Source organism: Salvelinus namaycush, chromosome 29 (genome assembly GCF_016432855.1).
Source record: "Salvelinus namaycush isolate Seneca chromosome 29, SaNama_1.0, whole genome shotgun sequence".
Lineage (NCBI taxonomy): Eukaryota > Metazoa > Chordata > Actinopteri > Salmoniformes > Salmonidae > Salvelinus > Salvelinus namaycush.
In genome coordinates, this window is record NC_052335.1 from 20,479,168 (window position 1) to 20,494,964 (window position 15,797).

The window sequence follows — 15,797 nt, forward strand, 5'->3', positions numbered from 1 at the left end:
TTGACACAATGCCCACTTAACCCGGAAGCAAGCCGCACCAATGTGTCGAAGGAAACACCGTACACCTGGCGACCATATCAGCGTGCACTGCACGCGGCCCGCCACAGGAGTCGCTAGAGCGCGATGGGACAAGAACATCCCTGCCGGCCAAACCCTCCCTTAACCTGGACGACGCTGGGCCAATTGTGCGCCGCCCCATGGGTCTCCCGGTTGCTAGTGGCACAGCTAGCACTGCGATGCAGTGCCTTAGACCACTGCGCCACTCAGGAGGCACTCGCTTTTTTTGGTGCCCTTCTTTGCAAGGTATTGGAAAACCTCCCTGGTTTTTGTGGTTGAATCTGTGTTTGAAATTCATTGCTCGACTGAGGGACCTTACAGGTAATTGTATCTGTTGGGTACAGAGATAAGGTTTTCATTCAAAATCATGTTAAACACTATTATTGAACACAGAGAGTCCATGAAATTTACTATGTGACTTGTTAAGCACATTTTTACTCCTGAACTTATTGACTCAAGACATTTCAGCTTTTCAATTTTAATTAATTTGTAAAAGATTCTAAGAACATAATTCCACTTTGACATTATGGGGTATTGTGTGTAGGCCAGTGACACAAAATCAAAATGTTTATCCATTTTAAATTCAGGCTGTAACACAACAAAATGTGGAAAAAGTCAAGGGGTGTGAACACTTTCTGAAGGTACTGTAAGTGGATAAGCTGTGCCTGGTCAGCCGGCCTCTAAGATGGCTGGCACCTACAGTACACTCTTGGTCGGCCTAATTTACGAGACTCTGTGGCTCCGTCCGTACAGTGTGCCGTGCTACAGGGGAACAGCAGCGTGGCCACCGGGTCCTCCGGACCAGCTGTTTCAGAAGCTCTCAGAGGCAGTGAAAGTTTGCCCTCTGGACGAGCTCCTTCTGCCAAAATGTCAGTGTCATATCGCATCTGCAGGATAAATTGTTCCCATCAATTGTAATCACTTTATTTTTAAGATGATGGACACTGCGTCTGCATCGGGCCGCCAGATTCTTTGAACTGTGCGGTTTGTGATTAGTATTATATCTCCCTTCTAAAAGAGGCAGACCCTGTCTGACAGACATGTTTTGACTGTGTATATAACTGTGGTCTTTGTTTGATTTTTTAAACAGTTTTTTTGGCAAAGATTCTTTATATTTTACTATAGTCTTTGTTTGATTCAAAAAAATTGTTAAAGATTCTTTATATTTTTTTGTAGTTGTTTGATTTTTGACATCGTTTTTTTAGTAAAGATTCTTTATATTTCAATATATTCTGTTAGATTTTTTTACTATTTTCTTTGGTTAAAAATTCTTGATATGTCACTGTTCGTTTGGTTTTTGAAATAGGTTTTTTTGGTAAAGGTTCTTGATATTTTATCTTAGTTAGAGTTTTTAAATCGTTTTTTTGGAACAATTCTTATTTTTTTTGTTAATTTCATGCAATTCTGCACATTTTGCCATGGGGCGTAAAGAAAATGTTGCAGTTTTAACGCAAGTTGGCTGCAATTCTACACATTTTGCCATGAGGTGGAGAAAAGATTTTGCAATTGTATAGGAAATTTCATTAAATTCTGCTCATTTTGCCATGGCGCGGAGAGAAAAATGTGCAATTTTACAGCTAATTTCCTGCAACTCTACACATATTGCCAGAGGATAGAAATGTTAGCAGTTTTTAATATGATATTTGAGTGAGAGTGACTAACAAAATTAATAGGGGCACCCGGTCGGTAATTCGACCTTGATTACTACAAGTTTAGATAGCTGGCCGCTAGACTAATTTACCAATCCAAAGACATTTAGCTGACATGGTTAATTGAGTGACTGTCAGTGGCTGACATAAGCGAAAAACTGCTGATGCACAACCACATTTCAAAATTGGACCTCGTATTCTAATATTCTAACTCTCAACAGTAAGTTGAGACCCCGACTGAGTTCTTTAAAAAATCTTTGGTGATAAACTGCATGTGCAACAATTTACTTTGACCTGAATACATGAGGGGAGTGGAAAGTTGCCATAACACAGGAGCTCTCTGACATAGATACTGTATTTGAGGAACAACATGTTGTTTTCTGTTCGTTGCTGTAATTGATAATGCACAAGAATCAAACAATGTGTCCGCATGTGTGCATGTTGGTGTAGGTGTGAGGATCATAGGGGAACACAGAGAGAAAAAAGGGCCTCTCTCTCACACCTTTAGACCTGCGCTGTCTGTCCATGGTGGGTGAGGAATGTTGAGAGCCGGGGAGCTAGAGTGCTGGATCCCACACAATGCCAGGATTAAGTATCAGCTATTCCAAATGTCAACAATTCTTCACTCTCCAAAGCCACAGCACTTTTTCATGTCCCATGACCTCCTGACTTGCTGTGATAATGGTAAACAAACATGGTCTTACCTGGCCAGGTAACATAAAACCCCCAAACTGCTCTGGCTGCTCTGGCACCCCGTAGAGCCCAGGTCCAAGCCCCCCTACCATTAGGGTTGTTCCCCGGGGGGGGGGGGGGGGGGGGGGCTTTGGGAAGCAATGAGAGGGTGCCTGGGGGAGGCATAATGGAGCTCAACAGTCAGAACGGCAAAGAGGGGAGGAAACAACAGAAGAGAGCAGAGACAGAGGAAAGAAAGAGTAGGGGATGATAAGAGATTGGTGAGGTGTGAAGGTGAGGTATGCTGAGAGCACTTCGCCTGCGAGGATCCTCCACAAGCTCAAGAAAATAGTAGAGCCTGACAGGTGATCGATAGAGACAAGAAGAACAGAGAGGGTCTTGGGAGGTTAGACTAAGAGGGTAGACCGAGAGGAGGAAGTGCATAGAGGATTTTGTCTTTCTTTGTGAGGGGGTTGTTTAATAAGAACATAGAGATTTTAATGATTGTCCTCGATATGGGAGCAGTGTTAATGTCAGAGGAGCCAAAGATTTCAAAGGCTTCATACGTAGAGCAAAGAGCATAAACAATTGACATACTTGTTTACTGAAGGCTTTATTTAAGTATGTAGAGCAAGAAGGCTTTTATTAGATGTTTTATTACAAACAACAACAACAACAAAACAACAACTAAAATGATCATATGACTGGCAATCAGGAGCACATTTAACTTGAGAGCTTTCCTCTGTCTACGTACTCAGGTCCATCCCACTTCAAGTATTATTTAGTCCTACATGTCAGTACAATCTTGAGACCTCACATTTTCTTTTGCAATCATGTATAATAGTGTTTGACAGTTATTTTGAATGAATCCAATATCAACATACACTGAGTGTACAAAACATTAAGAACACCTGCTCTTTCCATGACAGACTGACCAGGTGTATCCAGGTGAAAGCTATGATCCCTTATTGATGTCACTTGTTAAATCCACTTCAAATCAGGGAAGGAGACATGTTAAATAATCATTTTTAAGCCTTGAGACAATTGAGACATGGATTGTGTATGTGTGCATTCAGAGGGTGAATGGGCAAGACAAAAGGTTTAAGTGCCTTTGAACGGGGTATGGTAGTAGGTGCCAGGCGCACCAGTTTGAGTGTGTCAAGAACTGCAACGATTCTGGGTTTGTCACACTCGACAGTTTCCCGTGTGTATCAGGAATGGTCCAACACCCAATGGACATCCAGCCAACTTGACACAACTTTGGGAAGCATTGGAGCCAACATGGGCCAGCATCCCTGTGGAACGCTTTCGACACCTTGTAGAGTCCATGTCCTAATGAATTGCAGGCTGTTCTGAGGGCAAAAGGGGGTGAAACTGAATATTAGGAAGGTGTTCCTAATGTTTTGTACACTCAGTGTATAAGTGATGTTACATCGTTCACACAGAGTTGATGGTTTATGGGAAGGGGGGGTCAGGGACGCTGATTAAATGTGTTTTTCATGTCAACCCAAACCACGCAACACAGTCACACCCCACTCTGTCTGTTACTGGGCAGTTCCCTGGTACTGTAACTGTATGGAATTGGATTTGCAGTCTTCATTCATACATAGGGATTTTAAGTCTCGTGGTTGGGCTCATTCAGGAGAATCACCTTTTGATCTTAGCAGCAAACATGGGACTCTGTTTTCTGTGTATTTCAAGTTCAGGGACTGTAACAACAGGCTGCTAAACGTTTAATTCAATGGTATTATTTATACATGAACATTTATAACTGACTGGCCAAATATCAAAAACATGATCCGATTGGGCCATATCTCATGTAAGACAAAGGGCATTTTGTGAGCTACGTCGGCTGTTATGTACAACCTTTCCGTGCTAGAGCTATGCAGGTTGGAATTATAGCGACAGGGTTGAAAGTGAGAACACGTGGTGCAAAGTGAAGGAGTAAGACAACACAGGGGCAAGGATTGATGCTGAAATGCTACTGGTTGTGACACACGTAGGCCCAGTGTTGGCCAGGACACAGCCGGGCCGCGGCCGGTTCTGATGAACAGGTGGGCATAGCGCCTGTCAGCCTGCTGGAGATTGATGCTGTGGGTTAGAGCGAGGCCGGGTATTCTCTTACAGCGTAGACAGCTGTGCTGGTCTCTGCCTCGATGTGTTGTCTTTTACCACAACGGGACACTCTGGAGCCTTGGGTAATGGGCCAGTTGAACTCTGAGGGCCTTCTGAGTCAGGGACGAATTGTTGCACCCTCTCTCTCGTAGTTTATTTGATTGTCTGAAGGTTGATATACAGTGTGAAGGGGATAGTTGCCATTGAGAGACAGACACTTCTAGAATAAAGGAGTCATACAATCATAGTCCTCATTATTCGCATGAAGATTAATTTCAACATGTGTTGTACCAAATAAACTGGGCCTATGTTACTATTATAGCATTATGTTAGCATTATTGAATAATTTGGTCACACTTTGCAGTACACAGGCCTTGTGCCAGAGGTACAGCAATAGAATATCCTATGTAATTACTGTGTTATATTACAGGAATGAAGCATGTAGTTACAGAATACCTATTGCATTTTTTTCTATATGTTATACAGAGCATTTTTACTTTCAGTTGTTTGTGTTTACTTGTTAAACCAAATTAGCAGAAGTAAGTTCTATGTAATCACATACTTGCTTTGGCTTACATTATTTTCTTTCTTTGACAATTTTTTTTCCTTCTATGATCTGGAAACAACATGGTCTGTCTGCTCTGCCCTTCTACCTTCATGTGCTTCAATGAATAACAAGAATTCAATTGATTTTGTTTATTGGGAGTGCAACATTCTTAGAATTACTTGTCTCATTTGACAGCAAGGCAATTACAGTACAGAGGTACAGAACCATCAGAAACCCCATTTCGTGTTCAGTCCTAAATAAGTGAAAATAGGTTATCTTTTGAGTTTATTCTATTAAAGCTTTGTAATTAAAAAACCTGAGCAAGAGAATTTGTGTGGCTGACCGGTAATGATCAACATGCTTTCATGTTCAGTTTGTGGGTTTGCAAGCTTGGGTGAATTAAAATTCCGTATCCCTCAAACGTTTACAGTAGCTTGTTGCCTCCTGTCTCTACTGCAGAGATGAAGGTGTGCTGGGGACAGCTGTATTTAAACTCTCCTTTGGTGTTGTTCCATCTCAACAACAATATCTCAAAAGAGGATGCACTTGATTGTTGCACACAGAGGAAGGCTATACACAGGTCTGGGATAAATAAATAATCCACTTATTTTTGTCAATGGAACCTATAGGAACATATATGAACCCCTGTAAGAGACGCCAGCATCACAGTAATTACACAAGTAACAGCTTCTCTATGGCATGGGATGTCTTTTTTGCCAGTTGAGGCCTTCACCCGTTTTCAGTCTGAAATTAAGAATTCAAGAATTCTAAAACCTCAGCCGTATTCGGCTGCAGTGGTGCCTCTCTCTGGTTCAGTCCCAAATGGCACCCTATTCCCTATATAGTGCACTACTTTTGACCGGAGCCCTAGAGCCCTGGTCAAAAGTAGTGCACTACATAGAGAATACGATGGCATCTGGATGGAGCCTCTGGCAGTCTCTACACAAATTAATACTGAAAATGAACAGAGGAAGAATTTCTGAAGAGTTCAGTGAACTACAATTCTACATGAAATCTTCCCCCACACATATTTCTTAGCTATTCTATCTTTGCATTGATCTTGTAACTTGTAATGATAAAAGTTCATCACAGTTTACTACTCATATCTCAAATCCAGATATCACAAAACCAATGTGGCATTGTTGGAACACTGGTATACAGGCTACAATATTACATTATTATTTCTGAGCTGCTGCTGCTAACAATGGGAGCGCGTACCTTCAGACTACCTGTCCCCTGTCAGCTCACGCTTCCTCCATCTCAAGGCTTTTATTGGTTAACACAAAATCCTTCTGTCCTTCAATCTTTTCCATATTCAACTATAGAAATCGTGTAAAATATATTGCTGCAGTATAGGGCTGAGTTCAAAGATGGAAGCGGATGTGGATGAAAGCATACAGCATTGTCCAATGCATCCCTTTCATCCCTGGAAGACAGTCCCTTCTCCTTCTGTTGGCTTTTAAAAAGCCTCATCTGAAAGTCCAAACAGATAGGAGAGTTGTACGACAGAACAGCACCAATCAGTACCTTATTCCTAATCGGCCATGTGATAACATGTGGTTTGTATTTCACTTACATCTCTCTTGTATTGTGTATTGACCTTTCTTTATCGTTATGCCTTTACTATCCGGTTTGTTTCCAAACCTAACAAAACACAAGACAACAAACAAGCACTGTCTTAATGATAACGGTAGTCGAAGTCTATATGAAAGATTTAGCTTACAGCTTTGACTTGCATTCCACCACATGGTGGTTTATGTAACAAGCACTTATCAAGTGGAAATATTTTCATTGCCAGTTAAGAGGATTAGTGTGAGTGTGAGATTGTTTACAGATCCCTGCTGTGATCTGGTACAATAGCTGCAGTTGTCAATTTTTCTGCCGATTTTGAACACTATGTGAGTGTAACGGCCTTCGTCTGGAGAAAGAGAGGAGGACCAAAGCGCAGCGTGGTAAGTGTTCATGATGAATCTTTAATAGAACAAACTGAACACTGAGATACAAAACAATAAATTGAACTACTGAAAACCGAAACAGTTCCGTGTGGAACACAACGACACGGAAGACAACCACCCACAAAACACAATAGAAAACAGGCTACCTAAATATGGTTCCCAATCAGAGACAATGACTAACACCTGCCTCTGATTGAGAACCATATCAGGCCAAACGAAAAGCCCAACATAGAAACACAAAACATAGATCAATGCCCTAACCATAATAAAACAAAGAAAATACAAAAGAACTAAGGTCAGAACGTGACAGTAACCCCCCCCCCCCCCCCCCCCCCCCAAGGTGCGGAAGCCGGCCGCAAAACCTGAACCTATAGGGGAGGGTCTGGGTGGGCATCTGTCCGCGGTGGCGGCTCTGGCGCTGGACGTGGACCCCACTCCACCATAGTCTTATTCCACTTTAGTAGCGTCCTTTGAGCGGCGACCCTCGCCGCCAACCTAGGACTGGCAACCCTACTAAAGGGCCCCACTGGACTGAGGAGCGCCTCTGGACTGAGGGGCGGCTCCGGACTGAGGGGCGGCTCAGGACTGAGGGGCGGCTCCGGACTGAGGGGCGGCTCAGGACTGAGGGGTGCTCCTGACTAGCGGGCGGCTCTGGCGGCTCCTGACTGGCGGGCGGCTCTGGCGGCTCCTGACTGGCGGGCGGCTCTGGCGGCTCCTGACTGGCGGGCGGCTCTGGCAGCTCCTGACTGGCGGGCGGCTCTGGCAGCACCTGACTGGCGGGCGGCTCCTGACTGGAGGGCGGCTCCTGACTGGCGGGCGGCTCCTGACTGGCGGGCGGCTCTTGACTGGCGGGCGGCTCTGGCGGCTCCTGACTGGCGGGCGGCTCTGGCGGCTCCTGACTGGCGGGCGGCTCTGGCGGCTCCTGACTAGCGGGCGGCTCTGGCGGCTCCTGACTGGCGGGCGGCTCCTGACTGGCGGGCGGCTCTTGACTGGCGGGCTGCTCTGGCGGCTCCTGACTGGCGGGCAGCTCTGGCGGCTCCTGACTGGCGGGCGGCTCTGGCGGCTCCTGACTGGCCGGCGGCTCTGGCGGCTCCTGACTGGCGGGCGGCTCTGGCGGCTCCTGACTAGCGGGAGGCTCTGGCGGCTCCTGACTGGCGGGCGGCTCTGGCGGCTCCTGACTGGCGGGCGACTCTGGCGGCTCCTGACTGGCGGGCGGCTCTGGCGGCTCCTGACTGGCGGGCGACTCTGGCGGCTCCTGACTGACGGGCGGCTCTAGCGGCTCCTGACTGACGGACGGCTTTAGCGGCTCAGGACAGACAGACGGCTCCGATGGCTCTGGACAGACGGGCGGCTCAGATGGCGCTGGACAGATGGGCGCCTCAGGCGGCGCTGGACAGACGGGCGGCTCAGGCGGTGCTGGACAGACGGATGGCTCAGGCGGCGCTGGACAGGAGGGAGACTCAGGCGGCGCTGGACAGGAGGGAGACTCAGGCGGCGCTGGACAGGAGGGAGACTCAGGCCTGCCGAGGCACACAGTAGGCCTGGTGCGTGGTGCCGGAACTGGTGGTACCGGGCTGGGAACAAGCACCTCAGGGCGAGTGCGGGGAGCAGGAACTGGAGGCCTGGTACGTGGTGCCGGCACCGGAGGGCTGGTGCGTGGGGCTGCCACAGGAGAGCTGGTGCGTGGGGCTGCCACAGGAGAGCTGGTGCGTGGGGCTGCCACAGGAGAGCTGGTGCGTGGAGAAGGCACCGGATAGGCCGGACCGTGGAGGCGCACTACAGGTCTCGAGCACCAAGCCTGCCCAACCCTACCTGGCTGAATGCTCACCGTAGCCAGGCCAGTGCGGCGAGGTGGAATAGGCCGCACTGGGCTATGCACACGTACAGGAGACACCATGCGTAGGGCTGGTGCCATGTACCCCGGTCCGAGGAGACGCACTGGAGATCAGATGCGTAGAGCCGGCTTCATGGCACCTGGCTCGATGCCCACTCTAGCCCGGCCGATACGAGGCACTGCTATGTACCGCACCGGGCTATGCACACGTACTGGAGACACCGTGCGCTCTTCCGCATAACACGGTGTCTGCCCGTACGCTCGCTCTCCACGGTAAGCACGGGGAGCTGGCTCAGGTCTCCTACCTGACTTAGCTACACTCCCCGTGTGCCGCCCCCCAATACATTTTTGGGGCTGCCTCTCGTGCCTGTTGCGCTGCCGTGTGCGTGTCGCCATTCTCCTGTAACCCTCCTCGCACTGCTTCAGAGAATCCCAGGCGGGCTCCGGCACTCTCCTTGGGTCGACCGACCACCTTTCTATTTCGTCCCAAGTTGTATATTCCAGATCTCGCTGCTGCCCGATACCACGCTGCTTGGTCCTTTAGTGGTGGGTGGTTCTGTAACGGCCTTCGTCTGGAGAAAGAGAGGAGGACCAAAGCGCAGCGTGGTAAGGGTTCATGATGAATCTTTAATAGAACAAACTGAACACTGAGATACCAAACAATAAATTGAACTACTGAAAACCGAAACAGTTCCGTGTGGAACACAACGACACGGAAGACAACCACCCACAAAACACAATAGAAAACAGGCTACCTAAATATGGTTCCCAATCAGAGACAATGACTAACACATGCCTCTGATTGAGAACCATATCAGGCCAAACGAAAAACCCAACATAGAAACACAAAACATAGATAACCCACCCAACTCACGCCCTGACCATACTAAAACAAAGAAAATACAAAAGAACTAAGGTCAGAACGTGACAGTGAGTGTGTAATGGCTTCAAGACTACGAAATTAATTAGGTATAAGTAAATAGTTTTGTATGATAAAGTGGGGACCCTACCAGGTAAAATACTCACTCTGCCACCTTCCTTTTTCATGCCCACTCATCTAGTCTCTGTCTAAAACAGAGATACTGTAGGAATTAAGTTAATGAGAGGACTCTGTCAGCAAGAATAATGGCAAGGCTAAAAATATATAACCCCTGATTCCCCTATCAGAGAAGTGAGCCCCACTCAGCCACCTCCAGCAATGACTGAAATGACAAATTACTCTGTATAGCCCAAAACCAGCGAGTCACGCCACAAATGTTCTTGTCAAGAAGCTGTTTTATGTCATGGCCAGCTTTCGTGTTTCAACTACTGCCAGTCACATAGAAAGAGACATAACAACCAAGGTCTCAACAGCATTCCATCTTTGTTTTCAGAGAACTGATATATTGCAGCTTGGTCTGCAATCTTCTTGCTAATTAAGGGGGAAATGTGCTCAACATACCAACGTACAAACAACATTTAAAAAAGTAGAATTCAGAGATGCTGGACAGTTCACTTGTTGATATGATATGGCATTTGTTCATGCATTTTTGTGCCTTGCAAGTTTTGTGCCATTCTATTTTCCATGGCTTAGCATATATAACCAATATAGCTATTCCAAAATTGAATTTAAAATAAACTGTTTACTATCAAAATGTTTGGATTTGTGATTCATAGGGGCAATCTGCAGTTGCTGCATCCATTTCTGGACTCTTATTTTAATGATATATACCCATTGATATACACTGTACCTTACAAATGCCCATAGTCGCGGGAAGCAGGGGTGCTGAGGGTTCTGCAGCACCCGCTGAAAAATCTGAATAAAAAATTAATAAAACAACATTTTTTTTTTTTTTTTTTTTTAAATCAACAAAAAAAGTTGTGCGCTGGACCTTTACTAGTTCTGTATTAGCAGACCGATATAGCCATCTGTAATGCACTCAACAACAACAACAAAAATATTCTGCCATTTCTCCAGCCCCATGCTTCAGCTATTTACCAAAACATTGGCTGGGCAACCGCTTGTTGTAGTTTGAACTGCAGATTGTCCCTTTAAGGGAAGCTTATGCAGTTGTCCCAAGATGGGTGGGCTTAATGCTTTAGGTGGTTTACCGGTATGAAATCAATTACATTGCAATTCGATTTGAGGATATTTCTTCAAAGAGTTCAGAAACTAGTCAGATGGTGTCTTTTTTTGTTGTTGATTTCTTTAAAATATATTTTTTAAACTATTTCACTTACGAACCACTGCTTTATGATTTATGGCAGTGGACTGCAGCCAAGGGTAAGAAACAGCGCAGCCTAGTGTAAAAATATGGAGGACACACATTTTCAATGGTACCAGCAAGTCAAGGACATTCAGTAAACTATACTGTAGGTTCTCAACGTTTCATCATTCCTACATTAATTATATGGAAAGCAGACATTGTAACAGTTTCAAGTGTGTTTTGATATTAAAAAGTCTATCCATGATTTTTTTATCGAATGTAGACCTATTCATGTTTTTCATGTGGGAAAATTGTAAATGTCAAAAATATTACATAAAATAATGCATGATGAGTATGCACAGTAACAAGAACCTCTGAAATTTTAGGGTCAAAATGTGGGTGAAGAAATTAGATTTGTAAACAACTTCACAGCTGAAAAACAACTGAACAGGTTAACCATTTTCTTAACTGGTGGATATAAAAACAAAATTTAACTCCTCTCCAAACAAATAAAATAGCAGACCATTGGATACAACTATAATTGTGTTGTGGAATTAACATTAAAAAGTGTTTTGGCTTTTGTATTATAAAAATGAAATGGAACCTTGAGCGAGACCATTGCAAAGAAAGCCTAAACCCTTCTTTTCATTAAAAGAGAGACACTTTAAATTGTGGTCTGAAAATGGGATATTGATTTAGCACAAGCCTTGAATAGTGAAGTGCCCTCACCTTTCTAATGAAACCTTGGAAAAAGTACTATTGTACTTTTGTCGTTATAGGACAGACATTGGTGCCCTTGAACTTTAAAAACTACAACAACATGGACGTGTGTATTCTCTCAAATTCTATTCAGTTTAAACAAGGCATATGAAGACCCCTAAATCTAGAGTTAGAATAGCGAAATCAAATGCAATTTCTTCATTCATAGGGCCCTATTTTCACCCACCACTTCTGCTCTCAGAGTCATAACATTAAGAATGCATGATAGAATGCGCAAGATGTGTAAAAAAAATCTCACATGTGGAAAGATAACCAGCCTTGATTCAATCTAACGAAAGAGAAAACAGGCACAGTATGACAAGGACTATAAGATAAATCTTCACCAAAGCTGTTGGTGCATGAAACATAACCATAACCATCTGGACATTATTATCGTAATTATTTTAATTTTATTGATGGTAATTTGATTTAGTTATTGCAATCTGCTTTCAGCTGGAAATAGTTTTGGGATAATGGTGAATATGCTGCAAGCTTGGTGCATATTGAGAACCATTCAGCTGTAATTGCAGGGATATAATCTAGTAAATCATCTTTGAGTTCCTCTTAGTTTTCTCCTTGTACATGAAAATACACTGTATAGATCATCAGTTATGGAAAATCATTGCCTTCACTTATCAACAATGGCTCTACAACATACTGTCTGATTAGCATTAAGTGCAATATGAGCAGGTATATGAATATGTTCAGTGGGGGGGAATTAAACCTGCAAACGCATTTCTTTTTTCATTGTGGCATGGCGTCAGGGAGATTCAAAGCAATGATCTTCTGTTCTCTATCCATGGAATTAGTCCACTGCGTCACCAGGATGGAGCTAGCATGGAATGTTGTTTTTTTTTACTCAAAGCTGTTCATTTTTACGTTGTTTCTTAACATTCTCGGAACGTTCTGAGAACATGACATTGAATGGAACATTGAGGAAACCTGTAGAAAACGTTACACTGAAGTACTGAAATTCCCATAGCATTGAAACATATGGTTCTCAGAACATTATGTGCTAGCTGGGTAGTGTGCACCATTCCCTGAATGTTGTGGGAAGGTTGTATGCAAAATAACCATAGGACAACCAAGCTCTCACCAAGCTCTAAGAAGCATATGGTTCTCAGAACGTTATGTGCTAGCTGGGTTAAGATACACTTAGGTGGGTTGGTCAGGGAAATGGGTCGGAAAACTCCACCCAAAATCTACATTTTGGTATTTGTTTCATTAGTCCATTGTTGACATAGTCCCAAAAATGTTTTCCTTGTCAGCACTCAAGTTTTTAAGATATGTAACTTTCAAAATACAGACATCATCTTCATATGATGCATTTTGCATCATATGATGCTGCGTTTGGAACATATTATGGCTGATTTAAGATGAAAGCGTTAACCCTGTTATGGTCAATCCTTTTACTGTCACGCCATGATCTGTTTCACTTGTCCTTGTGATTGTCTCCACCCCCTCCAGGTGTCGCCAGTTTGTCTTGTATGTTTCCAAGTCAACCAGCGGTTTTCCCGTTCTCCTGCTTTTTGCATTCTCCTTTTTCTAGTCCTCCTGTTTTGACCCTTACCTGTTTCTGGACTTTGTACATGCCTGCCTGATCATTCTGCCTGCCTTGACCACGAGCTTGTCTGCCACTGTACCTCCTGGACTCTGATCTGGTTTTGACCTTTTGCCTGTCCCCGACCATTCTCTTGCCTACCCTTTTGGATTAATAAACATTGTAAGACTCCAACCATCTGCCTTCAGTGTATGCATCTGGGTCTCGCCTTGTGCCTTGATATTTACTTTATTTGGCCCTTACTATAGTTTTCACCAAGTTACACTACTGACAAATAGTTGAAAATAATCCAGACAAGATCTTGCCTGTCCCCTGTGAACACATTTACTGAAAACTGTAGGTCAATGTCATTTGAAAATAAAATGTAATTTGAAAATAAAATGTAAACTTTCTGAGGGCAAAGGAGAGTAACCAGCCTTATGGACTTTCATGAAATGTAGGCTACTGTAAATTACAGCCATAATCTATTGAGTCTGTTCCAGTGGCAACCAACGACTGTGCTATTTGTTCAGGCTCCTCCCTTTTCTTTTATTGAAAATTGTTTCTCACCTTGGGGTCATACCTCATTTAGGTTCAATATAATGTGTAGGTAATAAGCACTGAGACAAGAGTAGTCGCCATTGAAATGGGTGTTATTCCCTGTATAGAAAAAAGAGGAAGAGATCCCTTCCCAATCAACATCGCCATCTGCAGGCTGCTATATTCTATCCATATTTGTTTCAACACAGCGGGCCATTTAGACGATTATTTTATCCAAAGTCAGTGATTCAATCAATTACAGACAGTGAATTTCCAGAGCGCTTTCAGAAGTGCGTTTGCTTTGCACAGCAAGTGTAATGGGTGACACGTGAAATAGTTGTGTAAAAAAAGGAAGTCGATGCTTTCTCTGCCTTCAGTACAGAAAGTCACATACTTCAGAGTGACCTCAAAATAACCTCAAACCATTTTCAGACTCAGTTCTGTAATAGGAACATCAACAGAATGAAATATTTGCTGTAGATCACTCTGCATCTCTCCCAAATATAACTAACCTCTCATGTCTCTCCTGTGCCTACAATTTTTGAAGTTTGCCTAACATGTAGTGCACAGAAACTCCACTAGGATGAGATATAGTTCCACTATTCAATTTATGGACCAAAGATAAACATTAAAGCACAATCTGTAAGATTCCTTGCTGTTTAATAATCAAAGTAAAAAAGGAGAAAAATAGAGAAAAAGTACATCAAGGGGATTAAATATATGACTAACAAACGATGGTCCACAGCATTAAGACAGTCTGTCCTTATGAGTCTGCCTATCTGGATACTTCCTCCCGTTTTAACTCATTACTGCATAATCATGTCACTATAACACTTTATGTGCCTTTGGTCCCCACACTTAGTTCTAGCCAGCTAGTGATTTACTCTGCTTGATGTGATCTATACCAGGTAGTAAGCCTAATCCCCAGCTGCATTTTCCATTTTCCATTATCAAAACCATAAATGTATATGGATTCCCTGGTCAGTCTATGGCAGAAGTGTTTTGTCTCATAATTTATTGTGATATGATATGTGATAGGAGCCCATGTAATAGAGGCAGTGTCTAATGGAGCTCAGATGTAGACGTGTCGACGGGTTTGTTGCAGCTAGCAGCAGGCCCTGTAACAAGGATAGGGGAGCTCCCACAGTCACTCATCATCTCCCCTGAGAGAACAGCACTGTGACTGTTTGACAGTGTATAACTGCTCTGTCTTTGGCAAGAGAGCAGCAGGGGGACAATTTGGAGATGGCCCTTACAGTAAAGTAGATCTTTGTTTAATTATCATTATCAATAACCGTCAGCTACGCTGTTCATCCACCAATAACAAATGTTCTAGTCACATTTTATAAAGTCACATCTATAAACAAGGAATTTAAAAAAATGGATTTCCCTAAAATGGCCCCAACAACAGTCAATCAAAAATGACATTTGAATGTCTGGATAAAGACTTACAGAGACAGGGCAAAAGAGAAGCATGCATAAGGGTATTTGAACTCCATGAGTGTGAGAGAAAACAATGTGTGACATTATTTGAAAAGTTAAACTTCATATAAACATGATCTAATCAACCCATTATATACAAAACATTAAGAACACCTTCCTAATACTGAGTTGCAATCCCCCCGCGAAAGCGTGTCGAAAGAATTTTACAGGGATGCTGGCCCATGTTGACCCCAATGCTTCCCACAGTTGTGTCAAGTTGGCTGGATGACCTTTGGGTGGTGGACCATTCTAGATACACACAGGAAACTGTTGAGTGTAAAAAACTAGTTGCAGTTCTTGACACACTCAAACTGGTGCGCCTGGCACCTACTAACATGCACCGTTCAAAGGCACTTCCATTTTATGATCTTACCACATTCACCCTCTGAACGGCACACATACACAAACCATGTCTCAATTGTCTTAAGGCTCAAAAATCCTTCTTTAACCTGTCTCCTCCC